General features: G+C 39.3%; 1 protein-coding gene across 2 annotated transcripts in view; it reads left to right on the forward strand.

Annotated features, from left to right (window-relative positions):
• Positions 1–22607, forward strand: part of Lims1 (LIM zinc finger domain containing 1) — a 101942-nt gene that overhangs the window by 28849 nt on the left and 50486 nt on the right. The window lies entirely within an intron of this gene.

Raw genomic sequence — 22607 nt, forward strand, 5'->3', positions numbered from 1 at the left:
TATGTCCTATCTAGATGTCTCAGTTATTTAAAGGCAAATAGGAAGGATAGTTGTTTAAATTCTCAAGGACCTTTTGCCCTTGCTGTGGTAGGGAAGATGCAGCAATAACCAGTCAAAGAATTGTTTTTATTCATTAACCTGTAAAACTGTTTAAAAGAAAAAATGTCATTCTTTGGTTTGGTTTGATTTGGTTTTTCATTTTTGAGAAAGGATCTTGAGTAAGTTGTAATCTTTAACTGTGCTAATTAAAACATTCTCCCTTTTTATGTACTTAACTATTGAGTACATAATGAAAGCAACTTTATGTTCCTGTGGTTTCAAAGTGAAGGGCAGCTGTGCTCTGTGTTTTTCACTTTAGGTCCTGTGAAGGATTACACTAGGAAAGACCTGAGTCATGCTTTTTTTGGTCTTGTGTTATATTAATTTTTTGTTTGTTTGTTCATTTGTTTGATTTTCAAAACGGCGTTTCTCTGTATATCTTGACTATCCTGAATCTCACTCTGTAAACCAGATTAGGCTCAAAATGAGATATCATCTGCTCTGCCTCCTTAGTGCTGGAATTAAAGGCTTGAGTAACCACACCCAGTATGTTATATTAACTTTTCAGCCATAAGTCATGCCTGTGATCTTTGGAAAGAGAAATGTACTGTTTTATATTTAGTGGTCTTTTGTCTTTCCTGTGGACAAATGCAGCCACAACTAGTTAAAGTACTATTCTTTATTCATTAACCTGTAAAACTGTTTAAAAGAAGAAGTAGACCTTTCTTTTTGTTTTGCTTTTCTTTTTTCTTTTTTGAGACAGTTTCTATGTAGCTATACCTATCCTAGAACTGGCAATGTAGACCAAGCTGGTCTTTAACTCAGAGATCAGTCTGCCTCTGCCTTCCAGGTGCTGAGATTAAAGGCATGTACCACCATGCCCAGCCTATTCATTATTCTCTACCACTGAACATGGCCACTTTTAAATTTTGGAATTAATATTAGGCTATTGGTAGTCGTCTTAGGAAAATGGTCAGCAGCCAGATTTTTCTCCCTTTGAGACTGGCTCTTATGTAGCCTAGACTTGCCTCAGATTTGTGATGTAGCTGAAGATGACCTTGAACTTCTGATCTTCCTACCTTCACCCTTCCAAGTGCTATGATTACAGTGCCGCCACATCTACATCATGTGCTGGATATGGTGAAAGATCCACAGAGTGTGGACCTTCACACTCCCACTCAGGAAAGGCAACATCCCAAATAACTCACGAGAAGCGGTCTTGATGTAAAAGCATGAGGTCTTTTTTATTCCAAGTGCACTGGGGTCCACAGTCATACGCCACGCAGGGGTAGAGGACTGAGGACCCTGAGTACAGAATTGAGACAGCTTTTATAGGGTTACAACAAAGCCCACACATCATAAACCAATCATCTCATAGCATCCAGAGCCTGCATGGTGCAGACCAATCAGTTTAAACCATCCAAGCCTGCGCTTTATAGACCAATCAGTTTTCTATAGCCCTGGAGGTCTGCATTTGTGCAGGCTCCTAGGTGGAGTGACAAATGGCAGTTAGGTCACTGGGGCGGGGGTTTCACAAGCAGTTTACAAAGTCAGATAAGCTGCAAAGAGTGTGACCTTTCGCCTATTTACTGGCCGAGGGCAGGAAGCTTCTAGCTTCCTGGGGTCAGTGGAGAGTTAGGCTGTATTTTTCCATCCTTACAATGGAATCCAGGGCTTCGTGTATGCTAGGAAAGTTCTTTATCAGCTGAGCCACATCTCCACCCCAGCAGCCAGAATTTGCAAGAATTTTTATTCTTTAATTACTCACTAATGCATGGACCCTTTGCATGTATGTAGTTGAAAAGAATGTGATAGACAGTGGTATGGATAAATAAGACAGCTATGGGAGTGATAATAAAAATGCTTAGGAGGTATAACCTAGTTTCCTGTAGAATGAATTCTTTGGAAATTGTTTGAGTGAAGAAAAGCGTACAAGATGAGAATTCAATCCTATAACATGATCACTAAGTTAGCTATAGAAACATACCCACAGAAATCAAAGTAGCTATATATCAAGAACACTCTTTTGCTGAATGCTGTTTTCCCTGTAATTTTAGGTTTTATCAGCCTGCTGGGGAGTGTGGGGAGGGGGATGTCCTTTGACCATATTGTAGATGAAGTGTCTGTTCTCCAAGTGAAGAAACTTGTTAAGCTAACAAGAGACCAGGCCAGAATTCTTGTCCAGGCAGCCTCTCATTCCCTTTGCTGCATGGTAAGAAGTGAAAAGATTGAATTTCTTTCCTGAGTTTGAATATGATCATCTTGAGTTTTTAGCACCTCTTCCAAGTCCTTGGGGGTGCTTTCTGTACTTCATGTCTCTATTCAGAAAATAGAGCTTGTTAGATATCTAGAGTGATACAGTCCAGTAGAAATGTAATGTGAGCCCTGTGTGCACTTTAATATTTTCTAGTAGCAGCGGTCAAAATGCTAAAAGGGAAAGTGAAGTTAATGTCAAACTGTTACTGTGTCAAGCTATATGGCTAATAGTAAGTATTCTAAATTATTAAGGTACTGTGTCAAGCTATATGGCTAATAGTAAGTATTCTAAATTATTAAGGTAGTCTACTATATATTGTACTATGTCTCAATTCAGGTAAGCCACATTTTAAGTTGAAACGTGGTATGTGGCTACAAATTAGAGAACATAACTCCAAGAAAAGACAATCATCCTCTAAGTGATCATAAATAGAGGTCCTGCTTTAAAGTCAGTATGGCCAAGGTAGCGGTTTTGCCTAACTGGGAAAGCTCTGGAGGAAAGGTGCCCTACTGAGAAGGCTGGGCTGCTTTCTGAAAGAATGCCTATGACCATATCAAATAGACAATAGGCCTTCTTTCCCCCTGAGGACTGTTTATAGAGACCCCAATCTAAACCCCTTTATCATCCCCCCAGAAACACCCCCAGGAAAACCACAGAGTTGTCTGTGAGTTACTGAACTATAGTTGGGTTAGTAGAATGTGTGTGCTGGCATGTCTGCTCATAGTCAAGAATGGAAACCATAGCCTTTGATATACGGGCTGGGTTTTGCCTAAATTTTTCTTCTAGTGCTGTTTTTAGGTGGAAACTGTAATGTCTGCCTAAGGAAAGAAATGTAAACAAACTACTATAAATGGAAATTTCCAGACCTCCACTCTATCTGGAGCATTGTAAATGATAGCTGCAGGCTCTCTCCATCCAGAGGTCATCTTGTGTTTATAAGTTCTTCAGTCAATCCAACCATGGTTGTTACTTTAAAAAAGGTGGGACTTCTCTTTCATCTTCTTGCTTCCTGTGACTTGCTTCCTTGTGTCTTTGTCCCACTGAACCCTTTCTATTATACTTGCTCCTTAGGGATTGGTGGTAGGTTTTTAGTTGTTTTGTAGTATTGGTACAAGAAAAGAACACCACCTAAAAAACAGCTCCCACTTTAAAGGAAACAGGATCATTGTTTTCTAGGGTCATTTTGAGTGATCATAGCCTAGGAAAACAGACTTAGGTTACCCCAGTCTCATAGTTTTACAGAACAAATAAAATCATAAATATAGGCAAGTTTTAAGTACATTGGTGGGTACATCATGGAGTGGTTACAGTAAGGGAAGCATTTCTGTAGGTCTAAGGTGCAGATGACATCCTTAGCCTTTGGACTGGTGGAAGACAGTAGTCTGCTAAGTTAATAGATTCCAAAAGGTTTTCATCTATTAGTCACGGGATGTGGATCTGACACAGAGGAGAGGACAAGAAATGACTGTTCTAGGCGATACAGCTAGCTCAAGACATGGTAATTAGCAATGCTCCAACCTCTCCACAGTCCTGTAGTTAGTTCTAGTCAGTCAGTCTCTGTAGACAGCTTCTTCCAGGAGTTCTTGTGTAGGGACAGTTGGCTCAGAACCTCCAAAATCTAGGTCTCAGTACAAGGGAGATTTATTTGCCCCAGAGGGACAAAGAACAGGGAATAAGAGACAATGGCAGGAGATAGAGGATAAAGAAGAAGGGGAAGAGAACAAGAGAGAAAGGGAAGATGTATTTGTCCTAGAGAGTCAAAGAACTGTCTCTGGATAAAGAAGAGACAGGCATGGCCCATAGGCAAATGGTTTATAAATACAAAGGGAAAAGGGAAAACCCCATGTTAGGATGAGGTGTTTAATTTTGATTGGGCATGTTAGTTAGGTGAGCCAAAGGGGGCTTTTCATTGCTGGACTTCAGTAATTTTATAGCTGTACCTTGGTTAGCATAAGGAGGAAATAACCAAGTATAGACGTTGGTGGCTAGCTTTAGGAATGTAATATTAACAATTTTTAGCAAGACAGAGGTAATGGTGGAGAAGGTCAAGGCCTGACAGAGCCATGATTGCCAGGCCTGGGCTGGCTAGAGTCCCTTCATCTTGTTCACAATAGCAAGCTATGTAGGAAGAAACTGTATCTTGCTTATGGTATGGTTCTCTTATGCATGGGACTTTAATTATGTTCTCTTCATCTGAAAATGAAGAGGACCTAGCCCTCATTTTGCATCTTGAAATAAAAATTTTTAGATTATGGTTAAAACATAACAAGTAAGGTGTCCTGGCACACCTTTGATATAGATATAAATACTTTGTTTTGGAATGGATTTTCATTTATTGATACAATTTAATGTCAATTTTGTGATATGTATATTTCTCCTCTTGTTTAGGTACTGTGTTTATATAGCTCATTTAAAAATGTAATATATAATTTAGTACAGATTTTAGATAGTTACCTATAATAGTCAAAACTTATAGCTAAGTGAGTTAGGTTTTCTAGATATACAGAGATGTATTTGAGATAGATAGGAACTCTTCAAACCTTTCAAAAATCTACAGAATATGGCATTTAAAATTATGTAGGGTTTTTCTTGACAGTGAGACATAACCCAGATTCAATCTCTGATTGGAACTGTGAAACTCTTGGGAATTCTTGAGTAGTGATCCCCAATACCCCCATCCCCACAACTCCATGCCCCTGTCCCTGGCATCCACCTTCTATCTTTATGTATTTGGTTACAATGGATACCTCCAGTAAATAGAAACATACAGTAGCATACAGTAGTCTGTTTTTTCCACTTGGTGTAATGTCTTCAAGGTCCATCATGAATCATATATTAGAATTTCCTCTCAAGACTGAATCATTTTCTGTTATTTCTATGTATCACATTTTGCTTATTCATTCTTATGTTGATGGAACCTTTTAATTTCAAATTAAATTAGTATTAATCAAACAGGATGGCTACATATACAAGAAAGTGAATAGAACCATACATATCATCATGCACACAACTCAGCTCCAAACGGAGCAAGGACCTCAATGTAAAATCAGATACCCTGAATCTGATAGATGAAAAGTAGATGAACTTCTGGTGGAGAAAAGAACTTTCTGAACAGGCACTAAGAACAACAATTAATAAATTGAGCTCATGAGATGAAAAGCTTCTGTATGGCAGAAGATAACTACATTCTGGCTAAGAGGCAGGCTACAGAATGGGAAAAGATCTTTATTTACTAAGTATACTTTTGATGCAAGGTAAGTATTTAAGAAATATAAAAAACAAAACAAAAAAAAAAAAACCAAGGGGGCTGGAGAGATGGCTCAGAGGTTAAGAGCACTGGTTACTCTTCCAAAGGTCCTGAGTTCAATTCCCAGCAACCACATGGTGGCTCACAGCCATCTGTAATTGGGTCTGGTGCCCTCTTCTGGTGTTGAAGCAGACATGTAAACAGAGCATTGTAAACACAATAAATAAATCTTTAAAAAAAAAAAAACAAACATCAAAAAAACAAACAACTCAATTAAAATATGTAGTACACAACTAAGTAGAGAGTTCTTCAAAAATGAAACACTTAAGAGAAATGTTCAACATCCTTGGACTCTCTGTCCTACTACAGAGGTACTTATCATGTTCATTGTTGCTCTATTCACAATAACCAGATTGCGGACACCTTGGAAATCCACCAACTGAGGAAAGGATAATGATAATCTACCACATTTACAAAATGGAATCTTCTTTGGCTATTAAGAAGCATAAAATTATGAAATTTACAGGTAAATGGATAGAATTAGATTTAAAAAAAAAAAAAAAATCAACCTGAGTGAGATAACAGACCCAAAAAGACAAATGTTCTGTTTTCTTGTATGTGGATGCTAGCATTTACATTTTCAGTATGTATGCTGCAATGTGAATAATCACACAAGTTAGGTACCTAGTGAATAAATTGTTATAGAAAGACAAAGGGAAAACTAGAGTAGGAGGATTAAATAGGGATATGGCAGAGGGGATATGGGGAGGAACAACTAACACTAAAGGCCATTTGAAAAAACATATAGAGGGATGGTAAGATCTGATCCCCTCTTCTGGTGTGCAGGTATATATATGCAGCCAGGAGAAAGTAAGTGTAAGTGTGTGTGTGTGTGTGTGTGTGTGTCAAAAGTTCCTTTAGTTTATAATTTACAGGATAATTTATTTCTTCATTGATGGTCTGGTAGAATTCTCAATGAAACCCGGGTTTCGTTTTTTAGTTGGGAGACTTTATTCCTTTTATTTTACAAGTGGTCATGGGACTTAACTTGATTTTATTTAAATTTAAACTTAGTAGGTTATATATCATGGAGTCAGGATAATTTATTTCTTCATTGATGGTCTGGTAGAATTCTCAATGAAACCCGGGTTTCGTTTTTTAGTTGGGAGACTTTATTCCTTTTATTTTACAAGTGGTCATGGGACTTAACTTGATTTTATTTAAATTTAAACTTAGTAGGTTATATATCATGGAGTTCATTCATTTCACTTAGGTTTTCTAGTTTGGCGCAATACAGACTATTTATTTATATTTTATGTGTATGGGTGTTTTGCCTGCATGTATATATGTGTACCATGTGCATGCAGTACCCACAGAGGCTGTCAGATCCCCTAGGACTAGAGTAATAGATGGTCTATTATGTAGATGCTAATCATTGAGCTCTCCTTCCAGTCTTAAGGAGTACAGATTTTTAAAGTATGTCTTTATGATTCTTTGAATTTGAATTTCTTTTGTGTGTCTATTGTAACATGCTCCTTTTCATCTCTATTTTTGTTAATTTGGGGATTCCTTTCTTCTTCTCCTCCTCCTCCTTCTCCTCCTCTTCCTCCTCCTCCCCCTCCCCCTTCTCCTTCTCCTTTTCCTTCTCCTCCTCCTTCTCCTTCTCCTTCTTCTCCTCCTTCTCCTTCTTCTCTTTCTTCTTCTCCTCCTCTTCCTTGTTGTTGTTGTTTGCTTTTTTTAGACAGGGTTTCTCTGTGTAGCCCTGGCTGTCCTGGAACTCATTCTGTAGACCAGGCTGGCCTTGAACTCAGAGATCCACCTGCCTCTGTCTAGGATTAAAGGCCTGAGCTACCACCACCCAGCTTCATACACAGATCTTAATGCTTGAACAGCAAACACTTTCCCACTGAGCCATCTTCCTAGTCCCATGATGATTAAAATTTTATTTTATATGTTACATTTATTTTGTGTGTGTGTGTGTGTGTGTGTGTGTGTGTGTGTGTGTGTGTGTGTGTGTGTGAGCGCGCATGTACAAATAGCATTGGTGTAGAGAAAAAAGGATAGTTTGCTGTTTTCCCCTTCCACCATATGAATTCAGGGCATTAAACTACAGTCACTGGGCCTGGAAGCATGTACCTTTCCACACTGAACTGTCTCACCAGGCTTGCATTTTGTTTTTTATAAAGTCTGTTGTTAAATGGAACACTGAAAATGTTACTTCTTGATAATTACAAAAAGCAGCAAATTCACAAATAGGCACTAGAGGGTGCTGTTTTGTAGCACTGACCAGGTTAAGTGCTTGGTATGTTTGCCTGCCTACAATATGTATGTGTGTGTGTGTGTGTGTGTGTGTGTGTGTGTGTATTGTGTGTGTATATATATATGTATGTATTAATAATAATTTCTTTGTACACTTTTTGGTTTCTTCTGTCCATAATGCAAATAAGTATTGTTCTTTTAATCCTCACCTATAAATTCTGCAGATTATAAATTAACTTCTAAGTAGTTCCTTGGGTATTCTTATCATGTTTTTATCATTATCGTCATCGTATCTACTAATTGGTATCTGCTCTGTGAAAGTCAGTATATTGTGAATCTTATGAATTTGGAACTTGTTTTGTAAATGCAGAGTCAGGAGGGAGACTCAGAAGCAGGGGAGGATCCAGACCAGCTGAGGCTGCTTCAAAATGAATGAAAGGAAGGAAGGGAGGAAGGAAGGAAGAAACAAAGAAACGGGGTTTCACTACATAGACCCAGACTACTCTCAGATTTCTGATTCTTGCCTCCTGAGTGCTAGAGTTACATCTGAACACTTCTACACCCTGCTAAATGTATTTTAGATCGAGACTTGAGTGATTTTGTTGTTGCTTTGAAGTGTAGTCTCTCGAGGTTGCCTGGCTATTCTCCACAGTCGGCCACTGATCTTCACCTCTTACCTTTTCATTGGTCCTAGAAAGTACACAAGTGTAGATTCTACTGCAGAGTTAAGTAGTTGCCAAAAGGCTCCTCCAGCAAGTCAACTGCAATATAACAGTTCATGCTAAACTAAAATACTTTCTCCTCCAAATATTAAATTATAAAGGAACTTTTTTCCCCTACTAAGTGGATCATAGATGTGTTTTGAAAGGCTTAAAAAGCTTTGTAATCAAAAATAGTTTTACCATGGTTCAGTTTCTGTGTTTCTAGTCACAATATTACAAACCAAATGAATATGTTTTGTGGGGAATTTGTAGTTTTAAGAATTAATACTTTTAGGGGCTGGAGAGATGGATCAGAGGGTAAGAGCTCTGATGCTCTTCCAGAAGTCCTGAGTTCAATCCTCAGCAACCACATGATGGTTCACAACCATCTATAATGAGATTTGATACCTTCTTCTGCCCTGCAGACATATACTTGCAGGCAGAACTCTGTATACATAATAAATAAATCTTAAAAACAAAAAAGAATTAATACTTTTAGCTGGGCAATGGTGTTGCACACCTTTAATCCTAGCACTTGGGAGGCAGAGGCAGATGGATCTCTGTGAGTTCAAGGCTGAGGCCAGCCTGGTCTTTTTGTAGCCAGCGCTACAAAGAGAAACCTGTCTCGAAAAATGAAGGGAAAAAAATAAATTAATACTTTTTATTTTATGACTTTTTAAAATTCTTGCTTGCCACAGTTTTAATAGAATAGAACTTACTGTTTTATGTGCTGGGAAGAAAGTAAGCTTGGTTAGTGCCATGTTTGGAAAGAAAGCTGTTAGCATTCTATATCAGATAACTTTGGTAATTTGGAAATTTGTTTAAGATTAACCCCTGGTCTTTGGATACCAGCAGGCTGGGGAGATAGGACTCATTTAGGGGAAAGGAGGGTGTTTCTGTTCCCCTAGAGGACAATTCCTTTTCCTGCTCAGTGTGGTATGGCTTACAGTTCTGCCTGCTGAGTTGTGAGCCCCTTAGCCTGGGTACTCCCCAGCCCAACAGTTTCTTTTCTTACATTTGTACCAGTGCAGGTGTAGTTGAGACTGAGAACCCATGGCATTTTGTTGTTGTTATCATTGTCATCGTCTTCTTCTTCTTGTTCTTCTTCTTCCTCCTCTTCTTCCACCTAGCCCTTAGTCTTTCAAGTTTAATGACTGTGTGGGTCTTTGGAGCATTCCTTCTTGAAGTGTGGTATTCAGTATATTAATTACAAAGTTAACATCTGCTAAGGAAAAAAAGCCTGGTAACTGAGTGGTTTTAAAATATTTAGCATCTGGTCTTTTTCAAAAGTTTGGTAATCTCTGCCACAAGAAATATTTAAAAAATATTTAAAAAAGTGAGATGTCCCATGATTTGGGATCCAAGGAAGTCAGATTATCCTGAAACAGACTTCAAACTTAGTACAGGCATAGAGAGCTGTAGTCACCTCTACAGCGTGGAATATCTTTGATAAGTATGTCTTAAGGGATGAGAGTCTTCATCTGGAAGGAGCTGACAGCACCGTGCTGAGCTTTAGCAGCTTAAGATCAATCAGGCGTGCATGCCTGGAATTCCTGCATTCAAGAGTCTCAGCAGGAAAATCTAAAAAAGGCAAACTAAAAGTGATAAAGATCAGATTCAACATCTTATAAAATTTACCAAGGTAAGGCTTCTTTCTAGGAAGGCACCAGTCTTGTCTGGCACATAGTGTCTTTGTGAACCAAAGGTCTTGTGTTGTGAATTTCAGTTTTCATGTGTATCTGTGTACATACATCACTATAATATATAAATTCCTTTTCATGTTTCTGTGAAGTTCCTGAGCTTGAGTTACTCAGCAAGCATTTCTGGTCTACATGCTATTTGCCACATTCTTGGGGACACTGAGTGAGGAACAAACTCAAGGTGATTGGCCTGAGGTTCAGTGAATCTCAGTGGAGCACTCTCAGTGCCTACTGGGAGCCCTGGAAGTCCCACAGAATAGGAACAGCATGAACCACAAGTTCATTTGGATAGAGAATGGCAGAATCAGACACAGTGTGTGCTGATCTGGAGAGCAGTCAAAAAAGCCAATTAGTTGTTGGAAGAAGCAGGTGGATCTCTTGAGTTCACGGTCAGCTTTGTTTGTGTAGTGAGTTTTAGGTCAGGACTACACATGAGACTGTTACAAGAAGGTTTTCCCACTAGCCTGGTCCCAGAGCCGTGCCAGCTGGAAATAACACACAGAGACACTGTATTAGATATAATGCTATTGGCCTGTTACTAGTTTGTTATTGGCTAGCTCTTAATATTAACCCATTTCTATTAATCTAAGTATTTCCACATGGTCTTATCTTACCGGAGAGAGGGCCAGGAGTCCTGCCGTGTTGGTCCTACATCTTGAAACTCCTCCTACCTCTTTCCACATTATCCTTGTCTCCTAGACCCGCCTGTCTTGCTTTCCTATTGGCCAACAGTGCTTTATTCATTAACTAATAAGAAAACCTATTAAATTGGGGGAAAATAGCAAATTGTACAAGTGAATTAGTAATACTATGGACAGAGTTTCTATCTTCTATCTTCTTTCCATATTATTTACATGTTAGTTTTGAAATCTATACACAGATCCTTATTCACCTGCTTTAAAAGTAAAGCTTCCCATCTGTTCTTACTAGTCTTAGTTATATACTTAATCACTAGTGTATCTTACATTGATTGTTTCATCTTATAGTTTATGCCCAATAAGTTTCTTATTCCATTTTTCCTTTAAGTGAGCTCCTTATTTAAGTCTTCTGTTGTATCGAGCATTATTTGGAAGTAAATAGGCTGATGGGTTGATGGTAGTGTCCTCAGTGCTGGGCCTAAACAAGCACTCTAAGTACACCCCTAGCTCAGAATATGCTGACATCGTGACCTTGTGTTTCTGCTCATGAAGTAGTGGAGCACCTTCTGAAAATTGTGTGCTTGTAATACCCATGGGAGCCACATGGTGGCAGAAAGAGCGCTTAGAAATAGCAGCCTTACAAAGTCTAAGATGTCTGTATTGTATGTTTGCACGTTTGTTTATTTTGCCTTTTGAGACAGGCTGACCTCAAAATCACTGTGTGGTCAGGCTGGCCTAAAGTTCTGTCAGTACTCCTGTAGTGCCAGTGCTACAGGCAGGAGCCACTGTGCTTATTTCTTTGCTTTACAACAGAAATTGCTTTGAAAAAAAAAAAAAAAAAGGCTTCTAATATGCAACAGCCACCTTTAGAATTAAGATATCACAAATGTGTTTGAAACCTTTCTTCTTCTCCTGTGCTTTTCTAGAAGGAGACAACTTAATTGAGTTTGGGTCTGTTACCTCTGTGGATGTCCTTATGGTTCTGTTACATGCTCACATTTTCTTAATAGTAAAACAGGTCACTTATTATGATTTTATAGTATATATGGTTGTGTTACTAAACAATCTGAGATTCTCAGATTTTTATGATTTTTGAATGTGAATTTATGTAACTGTAATGAATTTGTTTTCCTTTGTTGCTATTTGATATCACATTGAAGAGATTACAACTTTTAAAATTGAGTTTCTTATTAGAAGACTTTGAGAGAAGTGACATGGTGATGTGGTTATACATAAAGCCTCTGAGTGCAAGGTGGCCATTCAGATCTAGTGCTGTCACATACCAACTTAGGCCTTGTTTCTGCCATTCATTTCACAGGGTGCCTTGAGGATTAAATCCAAAACAAATATAAAGCATTAACACCATGATCATTGCTATATACTATCTTTAATATAAAATGACAATTATATAAACAGTATGGATGGATTTCATGTTGTTTACTGAGTCCCAGAGGAACAGAGGTCATCTTGAAATAAGGGAATAGTGGCAAAAATAGGCCGTGAAGGCAGTTTTAGTGGTTTCCTCCTGAAGATATACCCACAGTCTCCACTTAGCATGTTCTTTCCTCTATCTCAGTAACCTCATTTTGGAATTTAACATATCCTGAATATACTTTGTATGGTCTTACTTGCCATTGTGTCGGAGTTAATGTCCTCAGAGGTCTCATTAGAAAAAGCTATTAGGAAAATATTTTAATACAAACAAGAAATTACTCTTGTGTACTCTCATTGGCTGAACTTCATTACTCTGTTGCCAGACTCATTTCACATTTCTCTCTTAATTAAATACTTAAAAGCAGGTTTCAGATATCAGTTGATAGCATCTTGGTATGCATCAGAGTTGGTCTCTGAGATGGACATTTCATTAGGAAACCACATACTGCTGTCCTACCTGACAAAAAGAGCAGATTCCTTAGCATCATTTAATGCTGGTTTGTAATCACATTTCCCCATTTGTTTTAAGCATATTCTTCTATTGTTGGTCTGTTTAAACTGAGATCTAAACAGCATCTATTAATTTAGTGATTTATTTGAGTGTTAAAACACTGTCTCAAAACAAATGAAATATATCTAGGGATCAAACTCAGTTCCTCATACTTGGAAGGTAAATGCTTAACCTGCTGAGTCACCCCCCCATACTCCCACCATACCTTTGGAGATGTCAGGCTAGCCTTTTACTGAGTACCAGGGATGATTTTTAATTTCTGATCCTCTACTGCCACCTTCCCATTGCTGGGCCCCACCACACCCTTCTTGCTTGGAGTGGGGAAATGATGGGTCACTGGGTAAAGCATTTGTGGCACATGCGTGAGAACTGGGATTCAGATTCCCAACACCTGTGTAAATGCCCACTTGTCTTCATTGCAGCACTCAGGAGTTAGAAACAGTATCCCATGAACAATCTGGCTAGCTAGCAAGTTCTGAGTGGAGAATAAACAAGGAATACATCACATTGTAAAACTCTGGCTTGCACGTGCATCTGTGCATACATGAACTCACACACATGAAAATACTCATTCACCAGCAGCTTCATGTCACTCATGAATTAAGACCACTTAGCTCTTTAAAAACATGTTCCTTTCTGTCCCTCTGATTTCATCCCTCTGACTTTCTCTCTAGCCACATAGTTAAGTCCTGTACCACAGGCCCTCGAAGGGCTAAGGTGACTCAGGAAATTTACCAGCTAGTCTATCCTCCTTGCTGTCATATTCTCAAAACACTCCATTCTTCTGTAACTTGAATTGTTTGTTTTTTCAAGGCAGGGTTTCTTTGTGTAGCCCTGGCTGACCTGTTTTGGAACTCGCTTTGTAGACCAGGCTGGTCTAGAACTCACAGAGAACTACCTGCCTCTGTCTCCTGAGTGCTAGGATCAAGGGTGTACACCACCTTTCCCAGCTGAAATATTTTTTTTTAATTGCAGGCTTACTTATATGTCATATAATCAATAACAGCATCCCATTAGCCTGTAGGCAAAAGCAGAACCCAACTTGTGATGGGTGTGAGAGTTAGACATTGGATGAGTAAGTGTAGTGTGTTCTCTGTGCCCTCCAGAATGTGATTGTAATGAGTATTTGAGTATTTGTATCTTGTAGCGCCTGCACTCTAGAGATTGAAATAAAGAGACAAGACAGCGGGTCATTCATTCAATGGCAATGTTGAAATGCCAAATGCCATTTATTGAGGGGATGGAAGGGGCTTAAATACTGACTTACAGCACAGTGAAAAAAATAACAGGATTTTTAGGCTTAGCTTCTCCCCACAAGGTGTGTGTTAGCAAAACAGGAAGAGTACCAATAATAGCTTTGGGGCAAGGAGTTCTGGCCAACAGCTTCAGGGTTGCTCAAGGTGCCTCGGGTCCATGCAGGGCCCTACAGTATCTTTTTGGCCTTTCCTCACAAGAGCCTTGTCTGAACCCAGGTTACTTTCCATACCAAACTGAAAACTCAGGTCTTTGTTTAGATAGTTCATGATTCACTGGGAGGTGGTGACTCATACCTTTAATTCTAGCACTTGGGTGGCAGAGGCAGTCAGATCTCTGTGAGTTCTAAGCCTGCCTGGACTACAGAGCTAGTTTCAAGACAGCTAGGGCTGGTACACATAGAAACCCTATCTTGGAAAAAAAAAAAAAAAAGTCCATGATTCTGCTATTCTTGTCACCTCCCTGAAAGGTTGTCACATTACACAGAAGTCTCCACATGTAGCACCCACTATGTCCTTTCTTCTCTCTCTGCACAGGTATTTGCTACTCTCTCAGTTCCCACCAACCAAAGGTATTTTAGTCCATACACTTCTTTGAAGTGTTCTAAATCAAGGCTGCTCTACCTTTTTGCCTTCCACATGAATTGCTCTCACACATGAGTGCTCTGTTCTCACCCCCCACTCTCGCTTCCCACTCTTGGAGAGCTCCTACCTTGTCTTGGCATAAACAAGTCTCTACTCACCAAATATAGTTACCTAATTTAGCCTTTAGAGCTTTGGATATTTTGTTATAACAACTCAAAGCAAACATTATACTTTCATGTCAAGTAGATTATCATTTTCCATTGCTCTGAACTACTATGGAACAGTAATATTGTGTAGTAAATAATGGGTTTTTCCTTGTTTTTAAAAATTTATTGTGTGTATATGGGTACTTTTGCATTCATACATGTTCATGTACTGTGATATGCCTGGTGCCTGTGATAGCCAGAAGAGGGTACTAGACCCCTTGGAACTGGTTGTAAGCTACTATGTGGGTGAGAATCGAACTTGGGTTTATAAGAGCAGCAAGTACTCTGAACTGCTGAGCCATTTCTCCAGCTTTAGTATGTAATTTTTTTATAGTAATTATGTCTTCAAGTCTAAATTTCTTCCCTAAATTTCTGAATCCTATTTTTATCAATTTGAACTTTTTGATTTTACCAAATTGAACTTTTATAGGAGGTAGAAAGAAGATAGCAAGCAGTGGCCAGACATGGTGCTACATACCTTTATCCTACCACTTGAGAGACAAAGGCAAGTGGATCTTTGCAAATTTTAAAGCCAGCCTTGGTCACATAAGACAGCCAGAGATACATAGTGAGACATTGTCTTTAAAAAAAAAAAAAATCAGTGAATAAAAGGATTAAGACTGATGTCTTGAGATAAGGACATAAAACTGTTGTTGCCTTTAAGATTACAGTTTATACTGAACATAAGAATTTGGTAACGTAATGAAAATAATTTTGACATGATGATTGTTGCCACTACTGACTTTTAAGATACACCTTGTGAATTCCAAGGCCAGGAAAAGAATCACATTTGTTCTTCAGTTCAACCTGGCTTGCAGCTGCCTCCTGTGGAATATGAAAGTACCTCTGTCTCATCTTCTTCCACATATAATAGATACTTCACTAGCTGGGTTTTTGTTTTGTTTTCCCTTTCTTAAGGCAGGATAACCCTCCCAATGTATCCCAAACTCTTAACCTTCCTGCCTCAACCTCCCAAGTTCAGGAATTACAGACATGTGTCAGTCACCGAGTCCTGCTTGGAGTCTTTTTTTTTCCCTCACATAATGAGTGTTTTACTAGCAATATACTTAGGAGACATAGATATACTGAAGAGTATACAGTAGGTATACAGTAGGTAGGAAGAATGAATAGAAACAAAGTACAGCTGTGTTACTTAAAAAGTGGTAGGCATAGGTATATGTAGCAGCTCCCTCACAGTTGAAACATACTATCCTGAAAAAGGTTCATTAAGACTCAAAGAAGGGGTTGGGGGTACTGGGAGGAAGAGAGGGTGAGGGAACTGAGATTGACATGTAAAACAAGTTTGTTTCAAATTTAAATAAAATATTATCATTTTAAAAAAGACTCTGAAAGTAAATGAAACTATAAAGTCTAAGGAAATTCCTGAAATGTACAAGATTCTTAAGGTATCTGCAGAGCTGTATAACTTAACATCTATCTTCTGGGGAGGCTGCCCCACCTGACTGCAAGTTAGGGAGCTTTAGAGATACAGGTTTCCTTAGTTGTCACTCTGCTGAGGTAGGCTTCCTAGTGATGCAGCTGTCATTAAGTCATCCATGCTTCTGTAAGTAACCCCTGACTTTTGCTCTATAAACTCAATAAGCTGGTTGGTTCACCAAATTGGGCTTTGGTGGAATTATTACTGTAGTCTATCATTGGTGACCCATCTGAGGTGAATCCTTTCTCCCCAGAAAAGGCTAAAAAAACAATGATAACTTTAGGTTTGGTTTAGTTTTTGAGACAGTCTCTCTACATAACCTGGCTGTACTTAAACTCAGTAGGCTGGCCTCAAACTCTAAAGAGATCCACCTGCCTCTGCCTCCCGAGTGCTAGTATCAGAGGCATGAGCCACCACTGCCCTGCAGCTAACCTGTTTTAAGTCCATTCTTGTGCGAAAAATCTGGATTTATGTAGACAGCTCTTAAAATTTTATGTTGTGTGGTTGTTTGGGTTTTGTTGTTGCTTGTTTGGGATGTTGGGATTAAAACCATGGGTGGTTCCTGCTAGGCAAGTGCTGATGAGTAATGTTTAACCATAACTATGTGTCCCCCTTACCCAAATTATGTTGGGAAATGATCCACATGAGATAATTACTGTCAACCAGGATGATTAAGCCAATTAAAAGCATTGAGTCCTTTATTAATGTCCAAACCAAGAGCAGACTCACACCTCTGGAAAGTCTCTTGGTGCCCGTGCTCAAAGGTGTTTTTAAAGACAAAACCATGATTACATCAGTGCTTACATTAGTGAAGGATTTAGAATTGCTTTCCTTGCAAGACTCAGTGTCATCTTCCAGGCACTACATAATATATTTGAATCATGGTCAAGGTCATTGACAGTCCCAGAAACAGTTCCAACGTCAGTGCAGCTGCTTGGGGTGGAAGGTTGGGAAGTAACCAGGCAGGCACATGATACTGGGATAGGATGACATTAGTCATTTGAGTTGTAACCTACTGTAAGAAGGAAGGATGCAGTTCTCACCCCTGTCTTCCTGCCCTCCAGGTACAAGTGCTGTGTTGAGCGGATGCTCCATTCTTTTCCAAGGCAGGTGTGTTAGGGCTGGGGTGGCCAATGCCTGTTTCTAGTCTTATCCAGCTCACATCTTTGGAATAGTTTGCCTAAGAGAAAATGAAGAGCATAATGAACAGGAAAAGTCCAAAGGTTGCTCAGTGTCCTCCATACAGAGGACTTAACATGGAGGAGTCCTTCAGAAAATGTTTACTAAGGCTGAATGCAAAAAGCTGCCTCAGGTTCCTGTTTGGGGAGTAGGATTTCCAACTGCAGAATATGAAGAGCAAAGTGTGTTCAGACAGGGAATATAGTCATCTATTTTTTTTTCTTCAAATGTTTGTGTTTAGGGGTATATGTGTTTGGTACATGTTTATGTATGTGCAAGTTCTTGTGGAGGTCGGAAGTAACCCTTGTATATCATTCCTCAGGAGCTATCTACCTTTTTATTTAGCTTATATTTATTTTTAGTGTGTGCATGCGTGTATTGGGCAACCAGGTGTCTTTCTTTACCATTCTCTACTTTGTTTTCTGAGACAGTCTCTCAGTGAATCTTCACTTGCCAATTGGCTAGATAACCTGGTTGGAGAGATCCAGGGACCTGTCTCCTCTCCAAGAGCTAGGGCTACAGTCATGTAACTACTCCCAACTTTTTACATGGGTGTTGGAAATCAGAACTCAGGTTTTTATACTTGTTGAGCCACCTCCTTAATCCCTACCTTGTTTTTTGAAACAGTCTCCCATTGGCCTTAAGTTTGCATAGTAGGGTAGCCAGAGAGCTCCAGGGATCCTCTGATCTATACCTCAATACTAGGATTACAAGAGTGTGCCACACTTTCCTTTTTTTGTTTTTTATTCTTTGTGTCTTTCACATCATGCATCTGCATCCTGTTTTTCCCCATCCATTTGTATCCACCCTCTGTCCTTGCAACCTCCCCCATATTTTAAAAAAAAAAAAAAATTAAGATTGAAAAGGAAAAAAAGAGAAGGAAAAAAAAAATCAGTCTCATCATGGAAACTGTAGTGTGACATGGTCGGTCACACAGTAAACCCTTTTATCCATTTATCTTTACCTGCAAGTGTTCATTGCAGAGATCATTGGTCTGGTTCCAGGCCTGTGGTATCAGCTACACTATCAATGCTAGGCCCTCACTAGAACTCCTCTTGGTTTTCCTACTGTTGTCCAGTGTTGTAGAAATCCTGTGGCTTTGGGTCTGCAGGATTGGTCCCTTCACATGCTCCGGCAGATCACAGATAGGTGGATGTTGGGGTAGCTCAACTCATAACCCTGGTCAGTCCACCAACTCTCCCTTGCCCTTACCACCAGGGTGAACACTCCTGCACTGTCCTGGCCTGTTCATCCCTTGCAGCAGGAGCAAGGGGAGGGGCTAGTTCTCAGGGACAGATCCCTCATACCTACACTGTCAGGGTCACTCTTCTTAATGCTGCAGCTGATGAAAGGCAGGGCCAGCTCACCTGCCTTGGGTGTTGATGGGGAGGGAGGCATCTCTCCCCTGCCCATGCTACCACATGACAGATGAGTAATGGAGACAGCTCTCCCATGCTCTCAACTTCAGGGCTTGCACACCCACACCTCCACCAACAGAATTGGCTCTGTTAACACTACTTTTTTTTACATGGGTTCTGGGGATCAAACTCAGGTTTTCATGCTAGCACCTCAAGGAATTCACCAGCTACTTCTCCAACCCTTAATTTGAGATAATCTCAACCTGGGATAAGACTGTCATAAACATTTAATTTAACCTGTTTCCAAAAAAAAAAAAAAAAAAAAAAACTAAGGAATTCATCCTTGAGAATGAAGGAAACTGTTTTTTCAAGTATACCAGATGCTCACTGTTACAAAATTCCCATGAGTTAGTGAAATTAACAGCAAGTTGAACCAAATAAGGGGCCCACATTTCCTTGCATATTCCCTTGGTCCAATCCATATTCACATAAGGTTTACCCAAATAGGAGGTGGTCATGTGTATGAGTTGAAACCTCTGTTCTGGTCTTGGTGTACCTGCTGGCCCCAAGCCTGGGTAAACAGGTGTTGCTGGTCTCTGGCCCTGGCAGGGTCTGTCAGCCATTAATTAGACTGTGCTTTCTCTGTTTTTGTGTTTCCATGAACATCTGTAGTTGTACTATAGTGGGGAGCTTCTTTATCACAGCTACCATGACATAGCTGCAGTCTTTCTTAGTTACCTTAGATCCTTTGTCCTGGCTGGCTATCCTTATCCATAATTAAGTTTCTATTTCAATTAACTGCATTGGAAGCAACTATATATGAAATAACAGTGATATTTTACTTTTTCCTTAGTGAAGGGGCAAGTTTTGTGGGAGCAGGATCCAACATGCCACACCAACACTGGCTTCTTTTCCTCCAGAGCCTTGTCCTTCCTCTTACCTGGTCAGCTTGGCTATCTCTTACCCAACTACAAGCCCTTTTATTTCCCTACTTCTGGGTTCTAGACTTTACCATTTTAACACCAACACTCCTTTTAACTCTAACCTGTTTTCACCATAACAAAATGACTTCCTGTGTACTTACATAACAAGTAAGTTTCCAGAAGTGAAACTGTCATCTTAGTGTCTCTCACTCTCTCTAGGACTTTCCACCATCTTGTGCTCTTAAAATACATCTGAGATTAGAAGCCAGATGAAATGGCTCAGTGGGTAAAAGTATTTGGCATATTGGTAACATTTCAACACCTAGAACCCCTGAAAGTAGAAGAAAACAGCTCTGCAAAGATGTCCTCTGAATCCATACCTGAAACTTACCATACATTACCATACATTTACACACTAATAAAGTTTAAATATTTGTTTTTGCAGCTGGCTATGCTGACATATGCTTTTAATTCTGGCAATGACTAAAATATATAAATAATAGCATGTGCTTGGCTTGATAACTTTAGAATTTTATTCTGAACTGTTGAAAATTTACTAAGAAACCTAGCTCTTGAGAATATTGGTTTTAAGAGGAATTCCCATGGTTCTGACTCAATCAAGTTCCTGTGAATTTTTAGTTTTGATTGTGTGCATATGCATATGTGCATGGCATAGCATATATGTGGGGGTAAGGGATTTCTTACTACTTTTCTGTTGCTGTGACAAAATACCAGAACCAAGGCAACTTATAAAAGAAAGTGTCTAATTGGGCTTATTGTTTCAGAGGGTTAGTGTCCATGGTGGCAAAGCCAAAGCATGGCAGCAGAAACCGCTGACAACTTACATTTAATCTATAAGCAGGAGACAGAGCGAGGTGATGGTCCTCTGCTCCTACTGTGTTTTTTTTTTTTTTCCCTGTAACTTATTATCTGTGAGACAAAACTTAAGCTAAAAAAAGAATCTTTTTCTATCAAATACAAAGTTAGTTATAAAACAGAATTCTTTTCTTGTTGCACATTACATATAGTTTATGGTCTGAAATTGCACAGCTGTTCATCCAGTTTATAGGTCTTCTGGACCTAGCATAAAAGATACTAGTAATGAGCATGGTTAATTACACTTCTGTGTGGAGGCTGTTTCACAGCTCTTGTTAACTATTAAAAAAAAAAAAAAAGAAGGAAATAGATGACTCAGTAACACTAATGACCAAACCTAGATGGTTGAGGCTCACTTAGGCTTCTTTGTTCTTCTGTGTGTGCTTGAAGTGATTACTTGTAACAGGCTGCTGAAAACTGTACTTGACAAGTTAAGGTGAGTATTTAAGCTAATTTTTAGTCTTTCCCATGAGTATTTATACTAGTGGAAGGCTCTTTTCAAATCAACAGTTTTATAAGCTCTGAAATTTTATGAAATACATTCTAAAACTATAAAATAATTAATATGTCTTTAAAATCTCATTTAGAGGGGCTAGAGCAGTGGTTCAGCTAAGTGCTCTTAACAGAGGCCCCAGGTTTAGTTCCCAAAACCCACCCACATGATGCTTGTAATTCCACCTGTAATTCCAGTTCCAAGGAATCTGATACTTTGTTCAGGCCTCCATTAGCACAGGTACTCATGTGGTATACATATATACATGCAGGCAAAACACTCAAGCACATGAAATAAAAAAAAAATGAAAAATTTACATTTCACTTAGACAACATGAAATGTTAAAAGTAAGACATTCAAAATTCTTAAGGAGACAGGCAGACTGCCATGAATTTAAGGATAGCCCGAGCTACATAGTATGATCCTGTCTCAAGAAAACAACCAAACAGCCAGTAGTGAGACAATAGTGTTCTGATTACAGAGAGGGGAGCACAGGAGTCCATAGAACAAAGGGGATTGATTGGCCTGTAAGGTCTAGAAAGGCGTCCTGTCTTTGCCTAAGACATGTGGGGTGACTAAGAGCAAACCCTGGAAAATTCCTTCTTCTACACTTACAGGCTGCATTGACAGAAACCAGGAAGTGAAAATAGTCTGTCCTAGGAACTGCCTGGAATCCAAAATGCTAGGGGCCTAGGAGCCAGGGCCAGGCTCTCCTGGCACCAGATGGCACACCCCATTCTCTTTGTTTGTACTGTTATAAAGGCAGTGAAGCCAGCCATGGAAAAGTTTTTAAGAAGGGTCAATAAGTAATCAACTTGCATTTTAAAAGATAGTTTAAATAGATTAGAGGGTTGGTGGCAGAGAGAAATTTAGAACAGACAGGAGGAACTTTTCCAAGCAGTACACAGCCTACTGCTAAGCAGATAGGGCCAGAGGAGTACACATGGTGAAGCTTAGAATACCAACACTGAGGGGCTGGAGAGATGGCTCAGAGGTTAGGAGCACTGGCTGCTCATCCAGAGGTCCTGAGTTCAATTCCCAGCAACCACATGGTGGCTCTCAACCATCTGTAATGAGATCTGGTGCCCTCTTCTGGCTTGCAGGCAGACAGAACTCTGTATACACAATAAGTAAAATTAATAAAGAAAAAAAAAAGGCACTGATTGGAGGTACTCAGAAAAGGGAGAAATAAATGCTCAAGGAAGATCTAAAGAATTGTCTGTGGGCTTTTAAAGGAGCGTGTCAGTTTTCTAACACTGTTATAAAATGTAGTGCTCATGTGCAGTTTTTGTGAGAGTCATCAACTTTATCAGAATCACAAAAGGTCCCTGATTTACAGAAAACAGAAGAGTATGGGGTGGTTGTTAGCCTGAGAGGAGAAATGTCTTGTAGAGCACTCAGTGGAATTTTGTATTTAATTATTTCAGTCAGGAATTTAAACTTAACAAAGAAATTATCAGCTTTGCAGTTAATATTAAATTGGAGCAGATTTCTGTTCATGTCAGAGTTA

The sequence above is a fragment of the Phodopus roborovskii genome, unplaced genomic scaffold, assembly GCF_943737965.1.
Source record: "Phodopus roborovskii unplaced genomic scaffold, PHOROB, whole genome shotgun sequence".
Classification (NCBI taxonomy): Eukaryota; Metazoa; Chordata; class Mammalia; order Rodentia; family Cricetidae; genus Phodopus; species Phodopus roborovskii.